Source organism: Cupressus sempervirens, chromosome 3, assembly GCF_028749045.1.
Source record: "Cupressus sempervirens isolate cs-2001-9-10 chromosome 3, ASM2874904v1, whole genome shotgun sequence".
Taxonomy (NCBI): Eukaryota; Viridiplantae; Streptophyta; class Pinopsida; order Cupressales; family Cupressaceae; genus Cupressus; species Cupressus sempervirens.
Window position 1 is genome coordinate 5,440,303 of NC_143120.1, and position 15,671 is coordinate 5,455,973.

The 15,671-nt window shown below is 32.2% G+C and overlaps 1 protein-coding gene across 3 annotated transcripts in view; it reads right to left on the reverse strand.

The window, feature by feature from the left end:
- Positions 1-15,671, reverse strand: part of LOC149564443 (mediator of RNA polymerase II transcription subunit) — a 381,382-nt gene that overhangs the window by 193,460 nt on the left and 172,251 nt on the right. The window lies entirely within an intron of this gene.

The following is a 15,671-nucleotide window of genomic DNA, read 5'->3' on the forward strand; positions in this document are numbered from 1 at the left end:
GCCGAGCTTCAGGATGATGTTGAGGATGATGATGATGACTATGAGTCTGAGGCTTGAGCTGGAGCCTTGTTTTTATATTTTGTTTACAGATATTGATACTGAATCATTGATAGACATATGTTTCAAACTTTCATGGATCTTCATCTTAGATTCTTACATACATTTATGATTTGATGTCTTATGGATCATCTTACATACATTCTATGATTTAAATCATTGTGATCATTTGATTTCTATTTAATTCAGCTAGCCTACAATTTACATTTTACTATTTTAGATAACATAGTTACATATGTGATGGATTTTATGTTCCATGTTTATGTATGTTAAGTTTTAACTTCTATTTGATGATGTTATAGTGTGTTTAAGTTATATTCAATAAAGGGTGCATGAAATAAGTTTTAAATTGTTAAAATCTTTAAATTTAAAGGGTTTTTTCAAATTTGCCGATTCATTGCCGATTCACGATTCGATTCGGCCTTGCCGATTCCGATTCTTGTTAATTTGGCTGATAGCAACACCTATGGAACAATTAAAATAAAAATGGGTCTGAGATATAGTAAATCAATTGGAACCACAAATACAAATATTATTAACTTGGACCCCATATTAATTAATTTAAGTAACTAATAAAGGTCATTTTATTATATTATTTAAATTATGGGACCAATTAATTAATTAATTTAATTTAATCATTATATTAAAATTTGGAGACATGACACTAAAACACATGCAAAACCTTTAAAAATTGCAGCCCAGCTCTTAATGGGAAATCATAAACTTTGAATGCATTTTGGAGAGGCACCTAAATGTCAAAAACTATTAGAATTAGTAATATTTCCTGGGTTGTATTTATTTATTAAATAGGATAAACAAAGGTATCTCTTATGTCGTTTGTCCTCTAGTCCACATGTGAAGACATGCCATTTGCTTGTCCTCTTGTCCATGTGTGAGGACAACACATTTTTCGTAATTCCTTTTTTAAAGAAAATAGTTTATTCCTCCTTAAGAGGATTATGACACTTGTTATGCACACACTTATATGAATGTGGCAATCATTCACATGGGAGTTAGTAAATAACTTCTCATCTCATCTCTATATAAGAGATGTCCCTCTCTCATTCTCAATAACACACCATCACTATGTAGTTCTTGTAATGAGCCCCCCCCGCCCCACCCCCTCTCTCTCTCTCTCTAGGCATTTGCCTCATTCATATAATTCTCAAGGGATTTTCTTTGCTTTCCCTTTTCAAAATCTTTGTCTCCTGTCTTCTGTTAATCTTAGAAGGCTCTTCTAAAGTATGTTAACTATTGTCATAATAAAACTCTCTTGGATTAATTTATTTTTTTCTTAATTTCATCTTCATTATCTCTAATATGGTATCAGAGCCTCATAATCTTTGTTTTTGAGTTTGCATAAAGGTTACCTCATTGGGGACTATTTGTTGAGAGGAGAAAAGAAGCATTAGCTCCATTACTTTTCTATTGCAAATTTATAAGTTTATTTTCCTTTTAGTAACCCTCTTTGGAAGGTTCACCACCAAAGAGTTCTTTATTGTTTTTTTTTTAATCTAACTTCTTTTTCTCTCTTGTTTTGGAAGGCTTGTCATCAAAAACAGAGAGAAAAGTTGATTTCACTTTTCTTTTTTATTCTAAGCGTGCAGGTTTTTATTAAAGAAAACGAATCTATTTTTTTCATATCTCTAAAAGAATTTTGTTTCATTGAATAAAAATATATATCCTTACTAATACTCATATATATACTAATCTATTTGTTGCATGTGATTATTTTATTTTTAAGTTGTTTTCAGTATATTCAAACTGAAAAGTATTCCAAATGTTTCATTTATTGTTACAAGATTATTTTTGTTCCCACAAATTGCATCCAAACTTTTCTATCTCTTTTTCTTTCTTCCTCCTCCTTTCACACAATCCTCCCTATGGCATTAAAATTTTTCTCTTGTGTAGCATTTCTCACAGTGTATTTCTTACATTTAAGGGTATTTAACATATCTCCCATGGCATATGCAAAATACTTCGTTATAATACTCAGTAGTTTTGAGCCTCTTACAATGCATTAGCTCCCCCTAGTCGCTTCATTGTCACTTGATCAATTCTATCTTCCTCATTAGATCTTTTTTAATATTTCTAAATGCACTTGGCATCTTTCGTTCAACATATGTCCAAGGGCCAATTTTAGAGAATTTTTCATTAACAATAGATTGAATCAGGCACAAACAAATTTAAGTTGAATATTTATTTAATCAAATAAATTACAATTCAAAGCCATCATTCATATAATGCCAATTTTTTTAATCTATTTGTAATGCCGTCTATAGTCTTTGTCAGAGGAGTTTCTTATTTCATTCCTACTCTCCGCTTCAACACTTTTTCCATGCTAATTATAACTTCCCTTCATTTTTTTTCTTTTTCCCACAACCAATTTGGTTGGTGGTATTTCCGATCGTAATCATTTCATTTGGTCCAATTAGTTCTCAAAATCTTTCATAATGTCTTTATATTAATTATTATATATTATGATTAATCAATTTCTTTATCATTTTTTCTTTTTAGTTTCTAACTCTGACAGTGATGCCAATCAGTTATAATTCAATTATAACATAGTTTTAAATATGTTTCTCATTATATTTTTATCATTTGATCCCTCATGCATATTACTTCAGCTAAAGGCTTTGGGTCATGCAATCTCAACACTTATGTGTGTACCTTCTGATGCATATGAACAGAGACAGAATCTAAGATTCATTTTCTTTTCAGATGCGCCATATACTACGAGATTAGAGGGAGATTTTACTGTCTGTTTAGAGATTGCAGATCCCTCTCGAATTTTTTCAGGTACACCGATCAGCGTTGCATTGCACTCTATCTTCGTGAGTCCTTACAGCTTCGTGACCATACTTTACAGCTTTCATTTCCCAAGAGTCAGACCCAGGCACAGCTTATTACGACCTTCTTCTCACCCTTAACTCCAGCTCGGGGTGTGAAGCGACCATACAGTTTCCCTAACACGGGCTGTTCCAGATCGATGAGACCCCGCAGGGGACCTTTTTGCCAGCGACACTCCTCTCATAGCACTCAGCGTCATCACAAGGCTTCTGATAGCCGCACAGATCAGTCACTGTTGGAATTTTTCCCTACGAAGACGGATACCTAATCTTTTCCGTGATGTTTCCTGCTTTCTTCTTCTTTTGTTGTACTTGTTCTTTTTTGGACACCATTTGGTGCTCCATTTGTCTGCTTTTTCCTTGTTGTAAGCTTCCAGTCCCTTAGACCCACGTTGTGGTCTTTTGTTGGACATTAATAAATTTATCTTATCTTATCTTATAACTGCCCAATGCATCTATAAAGCTCTTTCCCAAGCTTTGAAATTTCATTTTTATTTCAAAATTCACGATTTTCCCAAAATTGCAGCTGTAGTGGAAACCATGTCAAAATATAGGATTGACTCTTTTAGTTTGTATTTAATTATTCATGTGCTCCCTTCTCTATAGATTTTCATCTAGCAACGTCTCCTTTTTTTAAATCTATATGTAATGTCTCTCCAAATTGTTTTCTTTTCTTCCTTCACTTGTCATCTCTGTCAACTCGCAAAGATGATAGGTGAAGGAAGAAAAGAAAACAATCTGGAGAGACATTAAGAGCATTTTCTTATCCTCTTTGAGAATTATGCTTCAAACTCGTTATTTCTCATTTTTTTGGGGTTCAGAAAGGCGAAAGTTTAGCAGTTAAATTGGTACAAAAATTTTAAGGATTTTTTTGATGAATGCAATACTTGAAATAACGTTCAGGTAAATTACTTTAAATTTTGGAATTCACACTGTGACCTTGTGCTTGAGTGTTTCCTTTATGCTAATGTTTTTGTCCTGTGCGGGAAGAGTTTCACACATTATTGAAATTTGGTAAAATTTGATTCCACATCTGTCCTCCATCCCCTCTAGTGTGTTCATTGTGTGGTTCATTTGTTCTCATCGACCTCTGCTCATAACTCTACTCTCCTTGTTGCTACAAAGGTACGTAATGCTTGTCAGCAACAAAAATAGTGTTGTTTTGTATTTAATAATGTTTATATTTTGCCTTCACTTCTTTTTGCAGAGACATTCCTCTGCATTCATCTCTTCCATCTAGTGTTTGCACACAATGCCATCGTCTCTTCCATCTAGTGTTTGCACACATTTATCTGTGTCACTTTTGCTATTTTTAACCATATTATTTCCTTCATTATATTTTCATTTATACTCTGCATTGTCAAATATTTGCAATCTTTGTTTTCTATCTTATTTTGTTCAAAATTGTTTGCATTATTTTTAGTTCACCATTTTTCAAAGTCTAATATATATTTATTGTATGGTAATAATTCATATATAAAATAGCTTTAAAAAGCTTATAATCTCTTAGATTTAATACAGCACCGTGTTTCAGCAGCTGAAATGACATTTCTTTTTTTCAATTCTTTTTTACATTTCTATTATTTACTAATTTATTTTGAAAAGTTTTAATTTAAAAAAGAGTTTTATTTAAATTTTAAACATCACTTTCACAAGAGATTTCATCCAAATGATTTATAATAGTATTAGAAAAAGGAGCTCAAAGAAGTAAAATTCATTGTGATCAATCATTATCAAAAGTCCAAAAAAGAGATTCATTTGATTCCACATCTGTCCTCCATCCCCTCAAGTGTGTTCATTGTGTGGTTCATTTGTTCTTGCTCAACCTCTGCTCGAACTCTGCTCTCCTTGTTGCTACAAAGGTACGTAATGCTTGTCAGCAACAAAAATAGTGTCATGTTTGTCTTTAATAATGTTTATATTTTGCCTTCACTTCTTTTTGCAAAGATATTTCTCTGCATTCTGTGTGCCATCATTTCTCTTCCATCTAGTGTTTGCGCACATTTATCTGTGTCATTTTTGCAATTTTTTACCATATTATTTCCTTCATTATTATTTTTTCATTTATTTGCAATCTTTGTTTTCTGTCTTATTTTGTTCAAAATTGTTTGCATTATTTTTAGTTTTCCATTTTTCAAAGTCTAATATATTTTTATTGTATGGTAATAATTCAACTATAAAATAGCTTAATAAAGTTTATAATCTCTTAGATTTAATACAGCATCGTGTTTAAGCAGCTGAAATCACATTTCTTTTTTTCAATTCTTTTTTACATTTCTATTATTTGCTCATTTATTTTGAAAAGTTTTTTATTTCAAAAAGAGTTTTATTTAAATTTTAAATATCACTTTCACAAGAGATTTCATCCGAATGATTTATAATAGTATTACAAAAAGGAGCTTGAAGAAGTAAAATTCATTGTAATCAGTCATTATCAAAAGTCCAAAACAGAAATTTCCAAACAACATAGCAAATTCACAAACTTTAATTTGATTGAACACTTTTGGCACTAAAATACAATCACATTGAACGTTAATTCCTACATAAAGGTACGTTGAAGTTGTCAAATTTGCAAAACTCTCTCCATATATTATTAAATGGTTTTTTTTTTAAATTCAAGTTATACTAAAATATAATACCTTTTGATTTCATATATATGTCAGCAGTTTAGTTTCAAAATTATTTCTAAGTGAGAAAATTTGATTTAGATACTTAATTAGCTAATGGTTACATCCCAATTTCTTGGCTCAATTAAAAATTGTTCATTTATTCGTTGAGGTTTCTTGTGCAGTCAGTTGAGAGGTAAAATTAGTTACGATCATGTGAAAGGGTAAGATGGGTAATCGTTATAATTTCCTATGTAGTTGGCATGCTAGTTAGCCGTTATGATGGTTTAAGAATAATGACTGGTTATGGGAAATTGTTATTATATTGAGGAATATGATATAATCATGGAGAATTCCCTTGGCAAGAGCACATCGAAGGGAGGAAGCATTGCTAGAAAAGAATTGGGCATAGGGGGACACCATCATCACTGAGCAAATAGGTAAGAGCCTTGAACCACCATGGCTAAGGGTAAACGACTAGGCAAGCAAGAGTATATGTTAGACGACCATGAGCTAACCTATTAAATTAGACATCATTTAATATTAAAAGAGATCATTAAGAATAAATTGAAAATTGAGCAAGTTTGTACCCTTGTATTTGTGTTGTTGGTTGGAGCCTCCTGGTGTATAAGCATGTCTTATCATGTCGACATCATGATACCTAAATATCTATACCTATACATACATAAATACATACATACATATATGTGGACATATGTAAACCAATTTTATATATATAAGAACATATACACATTCTTGATCTTTGGCGTATACGTAAGAAATATATGGTCGAGGTTTATGCATGTACACATGTATACAGATATACTTATGTAGGTATCTATAGATACCATGATACTATATACTAAGAAAATATTATTATTTCTTTCACCTTGGCAGTGGCCTAATATTATTCCATGTGGCCACCTTTCATATTATATTTTATTTTCAATCGAGCATTATAACTTGAGATGGCCATTTAAATATTTGTGCGGATGATTTCTTGTTGGTATTGTAACTCCTCCACCGCCACCTTCTTGTTCTTTCTTCTAACTGGGCATGGATTTTCTTATATGTGATGAGACTTCTACCACAGGACATACCTCAACCTGCTCCCTATTGTGAATCAATCAAATTGATCATTGCTTTTGTTATGTGTGAAACCCAATCACAATACTGTGATAGCGATTTGTAATTCTCTTTGAATGGAGTTGTATTCTTCTCTCACATTGGAGAGTATTGAGGCATATTTGTCTCATAGCATTTTTGGACCACTGCCCAAGCACCTATCTGTAAGCCAAGCTTGATCCATGATACTGGTTCAAATCCTAACAACTTCTTTTATGGCTTCCATGGTATAATCATTTATTTGTTTGTTCATGATTTTATTGGGCCTCAATCTTTGTCGTGTGTGTGTGTGTGTGTGTGTGTGTATATATATATTTCATCGATCATGTGCTTAGATTGTTGTCTATACAACCATTCATGGACATGTATGGCTAACTTGAATGCTTTTTGCTTTTGTTGGTGGTTATATTACATACATCATTCATATGTGTTTAGATTGGTATTGATACCTTGAGTTATGTATCCTTGTGGTCTGGAGCAGCTTTATTCCTATGCAGATGCTTTCCATGTTGGTAGCCAATAGCTTCTTACTAATTGTCACGGATAAGTATAATGTGGTCTTCATCTTCAAAATAGTTGCATTTAATTTCTACCTCTATGTATAATTTGTTTGTTGTGTATGATCTTCTTGATCCCTCTTCAAATGTTTAATATTGGAAAGGATTATAATCTTTCACCTATAATGTCTTAGAGCAGTTTTGAGAATTAATGAGATATCAGTACTTTATAAACAATAATCAAATTCCATTTATGGAATCATCTAGGAATTCATTTGTGCAGACCAACATGGTCAAGATGAAGGGTGAGAATGAAAATACTCCTGCATGATAAAGTAAACATAAATCAGTAACAAATAATCACATCTAAATAATTGAGTCAGCTCATGATAATCCATTGTTTAGATATTGTTGTCTAGTTGAGTTATGGGTTAATACTCTAGTACTAGAATGCTTAGTGGATGGAAAAGGTAATCCATGTCTATTTCCACATAGGGAGGGCCTTTCTCGATAGAGATTGTGTGGGGATATCCAAGGGTTTGCGGTTGGGAGAAAAAGCCCCTGACAATGTGTTTCTTCTCCACATAATGCCAGGACATTCACTAGACAAAGATAAATTATGCATTCAAACATTTGTTGGTAACCTGTATTTTACTTTTATGATGTTTTTACAAGTAGACGATATGATGGATTGATTTATATCATTGATTTAATTAGTTCCTTTAATGAAAGCAACTTTTCTAGTCAATGTAATTGGCAACCAGTTGGATCAATTGATCTTCCAACTGAACATGGAATATAATTATATGCAAGAGATAGGTTTATCTCATGGATTGTTATTTCAGTCTTTCATTTATGTGAATAGTGAATATGAGTGTACCTCCTTACTGTGTGTTATTGCCATAGTTAGCAAATGAAAGAGGAATGATACAGTGGTGTTTGATGCCCTAATTGATACAGTGGTAATTGATGCCCTAAATGGTACAGTGGTATTTGATGCCCTAAATGATATAGTGGTATTTGACGGTATTTGTCATTTCAATAAAGTGGTATATTTATTTGTTTCAAAGCGGTATGCATGTACTAACCTGAATTTTGCAGAAGCATCCCTAGACTGATTTCAGTTTTGTATTCTATGGTATGTAGATTTTAAATTCCTTGTTAAATTCATTGATGGTGTCTTCAATTGTTAGTTATGAAATTTCTATTAACTATTTGTAATCATTGATTTCATTCACATGAACATAACTCTATAACTGTCTTCCTATGAATATGAAGTAATAATTGTATTTCTTTGATATGCTAGCTGTTAGTTAAGACTTGGAAAAAGTGGTTGTTACACTAATGATATTAGCTTGTCTAGAAACTTCTTTGTTAAAAATTTTAAATGATTGCAATCAGTTTTTTTAAAAGATTATCACCACTCCCTTATTGAGTTTAAAGAATGTTAATAAATATTCTATAAGGCAAACATTAATCATCACGACTTTATGTAAGCTATTTTTTTCTCAAAAGAACAGAACAAAGAGTTTTTAATTGACAATTCTTTCTTTTTAAAAGTTAAATTTTTTTCATTTTTCTTAATAGTTTACCTTTTTTTATTTCATCATTTTGTAATTTATCCTCAATTTCCTTTTTAATAAAAAATAAATAAGGAAAATATTTTTTAGGTGTCTTACTAATTTTTTTAAACTCACCTTTGTATAGAATATTATTTTGTTAACTTTCATTGTCTTAAAGTATTTTTTTCTACTATTTCTAAATGTTTCAATAAATTATTTAAGTTGAATTATATTTACTTTAAGAATATACATGTTTGTTCTCTAATGAATGTTTTTTAATCCATGTTTATTAATTGATGAATTTTAGACTAATCATAAATTTCATGCTTGTTATAAATAACTTTCAGAGTTAAGTTTAAAGTATTGCAGGTCAAGGCTTTGTTTACTATTTTTTTCATCAATCCACGAGAATGCATCTTCTTTAACTTTAAAACTCATAGTGGTTGATTTAATGTGGCAACATGATAAAATGCAAATTGTGTCACTATCAAAGATTGAGAAAATGTTTGTTTGTGTGCTCTTACAAGTTAATGACCCATATATTTTGCTCCTTTATTTTTTTGAGAACATATTTTTTATATGAAGGGATCTATTTATTTCACTTTTTAAAAGGATAGCTTATATTTCTTTGAAAACAAGTATGTATGTATGTTCCATCAACCATTTGACTTTCATGTGAACTAGATATGATCATATTTTCTATGATTTACTTGTATGATTTCAAACCATGATATTTTTTTAGGTATATTTATTTAAGTATATATAGGTGCACACATATATACCCTAATAAATATACAAGCTATTATGATTGTGATGATTAGTAAAGTTTTTTGGGTATATTTTGTAAAATAAAAATGTCTAATATTTCAAGTCATAAATCAATTAAGTGCCCTTGTTCACCCTCAATGGAGTTTTCTGTAATGTCCCCAAATTTTAATGTAAAAATTCAATTTAATTTATTTAATTAATTGGTCCCAGAATTTAAATAATATAATAAAAGGACCTTTAATTAGTTGTTTTAATTACTTTAATATGGGGCCCAAGTTAATAATATTTGTATTTGTGGTTCCGATTGATTTAGTATATCTAAAACCCATTTTGATTTTAATTGTTACCATAGGTGTTGCCGTCGGCTGTCTTTGTAAACCATCAAGAGTTCCCCTGAAGGGTATTTAAGTATGACATGTAGCTAATAGTTGGCATGCAATTTGGATTATTTTATTGTATGCGAATTCCTGTTGGAGTTCTGTATTGTTTGTCATTTCGAAAGTGAGAGATCTTCCCTACTTGGCTCTTGCGGTTTCAGTGGGAATCAACCCTTACCCTATTCCATCCATTGTATTTCTTTGCTTCGGATCTGGCGAATCAGGAACACCATTTTGGTCTGGAACATATATATCTATCTGTGATTATCTCAATATTTTCAGGTCTCTTTAAAGTTGTGAATTCATTCTGGAGGACTTATGTAAAGTCCCTTGCTAAAATACCACTATTATTTACCAATGGAATTTTGTCAAACACTTGGCATGCAATCTAGACTATACTGCAGTGAATATGTTCTAGGAGAATTCCGTCAAACACTTGGCATGCAATTGAATTAAACTATTATGAAAATGATAAGAGGGATAATTGTTTAGCAATAAATCCACAAAATGATGCAAAAACAGTGCCAATATGTTTATGTGTTCAATAGAATTGCCAATTACAACTTTCGGATTTTGAGAACGTTCAGATTTGCAGTTGTTTGGCACTAGAAAACTGCTACAAGTATGCAATGTAAGTAGATCATATGGTTTGAGCTGATCATGAATGTTTGTCATGTACAATAGACACAAAATGAAATATGCAATGCAAGTAATGACTGATTTTTAATGACTGTTACAGCAATAACTGGAAGTTCACACCCTTTGTTACAATTTTGACATCTATCTAGCAAATGCAATCGAATTAGAGGAACTTGGAAATTTGTTGTTGATTACGTTGGGAATGCAGATGTTGTAGATGAAAACTGAACTATACGTTGCACCCAAAATGAAGTCCGTACACTGCTGCTGTGTCAGGCCGTACTACACTGTCTGGTGCGATTTTTATAATTTTTGTCTTCAATAACATGTGCCGAAAATGCTATAAACATGGACGCCTGGGCTAGGCTAAGTGCCTCCCACAATATAAAAATCAATATCCCAACCGAATAGGAGATACAAGCAAAAATGTGAGTTCTGGTTGGAAATCGATCCTTGTTAGGAAGCCACCAAAAACCCCTGAAATGTTCTCCAAACAATGCCAATGCACTTCTAATAAGTAGATGGAAAATCAGCCCTTGGATCACTGAAAAATGCAAACCCTTAGTCCAAATCTGAGTACACCATTGAAGCTCAACATGAAATGGTTGATTTACCACTTCCAATGTGCAACCCTTCAAAAGATCTTTCACCTCCTCAGTTATGCAATCTCTTGAGAGGTATCGTTCTCAAGGATTATGCTGAATATTTGCAGACTATCAAGCCCCACAAATGCTCAAGAGAAAATGTAGTAGAATTATCAAATCTGGTGTGTCCAAATGAGAGGCCAAGCCCTCTATTTATTTACTTTTCTAAGAAGTTACTAAGAACTTCTAGAAACATCCATTATAAAATCCCATTATAATGCACTTTTATAATAAATAACTTTACACTAAAAAAAAGTGCAACTCAACTTAGAATCATAACATGTAGGCCCCGTATAAAAAATGATGATAAAATATAAATAAAATAATATCTCCAAGAGCATAATGAGCCATCCAATCACCCAATAAATGCCAAAATGACTCTCTCATCAATCCCTTCTGCCTACGAGAGTCTGTAATAGGCAAATCCACAAACAATGCTATGTCGTACTAAAGAGGGGACATTACAACTTAGCATTGGTGAATCTGAAGAACAAACCGTACTACCCTTTGCAAGGATCGTAAAGCCTTCCTTGACACACTCACCTCCATCACCGTACAACCTCCTCTCTCCCTCACCGTACGCATCACCTCCACCACCATACGACCTCCTCTTCCCCCTCACCATACACATCACCTCCACCACTGTACGATCCCCCTTCCCCCCAACTGTACGGCCCCTCAACCCACAAACGTACGGCCTCCCTGCTACAACCGCATGGGCCTCCCAGACATAACCATACGGTCTCTCTACTACAACCATATGGGCCTCCCAGACATTATCGTACAGTCTTTTATGACCATGTTGGCATTTTATGGTTTTATACCATTGATTTATATTCGGTCTTTTTTGTAAGTTGCATAGGGAGCCATTTTCTTCAAAGTTAACTATTAAGGTCCCCTTAGTATAACTACTAAATAGTTGCTTTATCCGGCACTTTATCCGGCCCATAGAGTACCCCTCCATCCTATAATGGTGTGCACTTACTTTATATGGAGTTTACCTCCTTTTGGTTATATTTGTTCCACTTTAAAATATGATATTTAAAATGGAGTTTCCCTCAATTTGTTCTACCTTGAAAGGATGATATTTATATGGAGTTTACCTGCATTTGGTTATATTTGTTCCACTTTGGAAGATGATATTTATATTGAGTTTTCCTCCATTTTGATCTATCTGTTCCTCATGAAGAGGATGTTATTCATGGAGTTTCCCTCCATTTTCAATTGGCTTGACCCATTTTGAAGGCAATTGGTTGTTATTTATTATGATAAACATGATGGAAAATCAAGATCTTGAGTTGATCTGGTGCTTGAGTCACACGTTTACTAAGTTATCCTTGTCTCTCCTCATATTTCTTTTATTACTATACTAAGTGGATAGTCTTTTGCATACTTCATTGTTTAGATCGTGAGTCATGTAGGCTATGGAGTCAATAACCATTAGCAAGTGATGGGATGATTCATTAATGGATTGTCTATATGCATATGATTGACGCAATGTTGATGTTGTCGGTATTAGTTAGCCTTGTCTATGGTCATTTTTCTATTAGTATATTACCTTCAAGGAGCATTGATAAACACATTTCATATCTAATATTTTATGATATTTTGAGCATATGATTTATCTTGATATCAAGTTAACTTCATTTCTTTGTGGTGACAAGTTACATTTACATTTATCACTCTATCCCAATTTTCTCTACAAGAGTTTTCTAATACTTATAATATTTCAAAAGGATTGAAAACTTGAATATAAGATGAAATTACCCCTCTGGATAGTTGTCATGTTTCTTGTTTCAATGTTTCTAGGTAATCCACCAAGGCACATACAAGACATCATTATTTGTTGTATATATCCTATGCACCACAAATCCACTTGAAGGTGTAACACATTTGAAGGACCTATCCACTTTTCTTGGCTCTCCAAAATGTACCTACGCTGATAAGAGACCCCATGCACAATTGAAGACACTTTAAAGAACATGTTGTATTATTGTAAATCTATTTGTATACCCCTTCTCATTTCCCCAAATAAAGATTAAAGGGGCATGTTACAATTAGTAATCTTTCCTTGGTTGTATTTATTTATTAAATAGGATAAACAAAGGTATCCCTTATGTTGTATGTCCTCTAGTCTACATGTGAGGACGTGTCATTTGCTTGTCCTCTTGTCTATGTGTGAGGACAACTCATTTTTTGCAATTCCTTTATTAAAGAAAATAGTTTATTCCTCCTTAAGAGGATTATGACACTTGTTATGCACACACTTATGAATGTGGCAATCATTCACATGATTGTGAGTAAATAACTCCTCTTCTCATCTCTATCTAAGAGATGCTCCTCTCTCATTCTAAATAACATACCATCACTATGTAGTTCTTGTAATGAGCCTATGGCTCCATTTCTCTCTCTCTCTTCAATCTTTAAGCATTTGCCTCATTCATATAATTCACAAGAGGTTTTCTTTGCTTTCCCCTTCCAAAATCTTTGTCTCCTCTCTTGTGTTGATCTTGGAAAGCTCTTCTAAAGTATGGTAACTATATTCATAGTTAAACTCTCTTGAATTAATTTATTTTTTCTTAATTTCATTCGTTATTTCTAATCAAATAATGTGCACTTTGCGGAAAAATAGCCGCCTAGAATGAATAGGGCATTTTGCAAAGTCAAACACTTTTAAGAGGAATTAAAACAAGTGTTCAAAACATATGTTTTTCTTTCCAAAATCGTCACTCCTCTCTTGATGAAGGAAAATGCTTCTTAGAAGGAAAAAACCATGCAACAATATGCCTAAAAACTTCTCCGAGAGCACTAAAGGTTTAAACGTGTTTTTTGAATACAAATGCATACACCAAAAACATGCAATAGCATAAAAAATTGCCACTTTTGCCCTTTAGAGAAAAACGCATTTCAAAAGGGTAAAAACATGTATTTAAACACATACAAAACAACCTAAAATTGCCACCTTTGAGTTTACAAAGGAAAATGCATCATTTAGAGGCAAAGACATGTATTTAGAAACATGTAAAACCCTCTAAAATCACCACTTAGACTACTGGCTTTACAGACTTAGTGGAGAACGCATTTTTGAAAGTCATTAACATATATTTTAAAACATATGCCGTTGGCCTCAAATTCGCCACTTTTTGACTTAGGCTAAAGGGAATATGTATTTTTAATCAACAACATATGTATGGTCCAAAATCGCCATTTTGACTTAATGTGAGTGAAGGAACTCATTTTAATTTTACATTCACATGTTATAATGACATGCAAATATATTTCAAAAACCCACTTATATGGTGATTTAAAATTACATATGTATTTGATTATTAAAAATGAACTTATAATACAATAACATATGTAATCATACCACTGGGAGTGGATTTTCATGAAGTATTTTGCATGTGATATATGCAATATGAAATAAAAGTCCCACTTTATGCACTTGAGTCGTCTCATGTATTTGTATTTAATATTCAACTATAGTCTTTAATTAAGTAACATGACAAATAGCCAAGAAATCAGCTATTTTCATATAACACAAAAAACTATGGTCAAATCAAACTCTAAATGAGTTGAAATTTTAAAATGGACCATAAAATTCACTTTAAATAATTTTATATCGTGCAATTGCTAATAAAAAGCCCACTTTAATGAGGTTTTTTATAAAAATATCCTGTCGACCTACAAAACTCCACTTTTTTCCCTATAACATGAGCTAGACAACTTTGATTTGGACTTAAGTTAGCTCAAATTGAGCAAAATTCCAAGGGCTACTCACCTAAGGCAAAAACAGGACCAAAAAAAAATTTACAACATAAAGAAAAATAAAGAAAGGACATGAAAATTAACCAAAAAATGAGTGTTTGCAATGCAAGAAGAAAAAATCTTACCAACAAACAAGTGGGGATAATCTTGACGGAAAACATTCAAAAGAACATATACACAAGACTACACAAAGAACAATTCAAAGATACTGAATTATTTTCATGACGCCTCATCAATGCATTGAAACACAGAGGATTTGCCCACGAATCCATGAGAAAACCCCATAGGGTTGATGTCAAAATTGAGGACACCAAATATCCCCTCTAATAATGTAAGTTAATCATTTAATCAAATGACTAATTGATTCATAAAACATATATCTTAATATTAAACTAAACTAAATCTTATCAATTAATAGATTAAGTTAATCCAACAAAATATTTACATAAATTACCAAATCCGTCTAATTCTAATTAGATGTTAATATAAAATCATATTAATAAACAAACAATATTTATTTAATGAAATATTAAAATAAATAAGAGATTTCATAAACTGATTGGTGGGGTCACAATCCATCCTCTTTGCTCGACATATATTAACATAAGAACCAAATACATGGATAGGAATCTTTTCTTCGGATGGAGGCATTCAAAACAAAGTGGCAGCAAATAATTTCAAAGTTTAAGACCCTTCACGTGTGGATGATAACTAGCAAATATATACCACTTGATGCAAATCACGTTTTCCATCCAAAAATGGATTAAGCCAAATGGAAC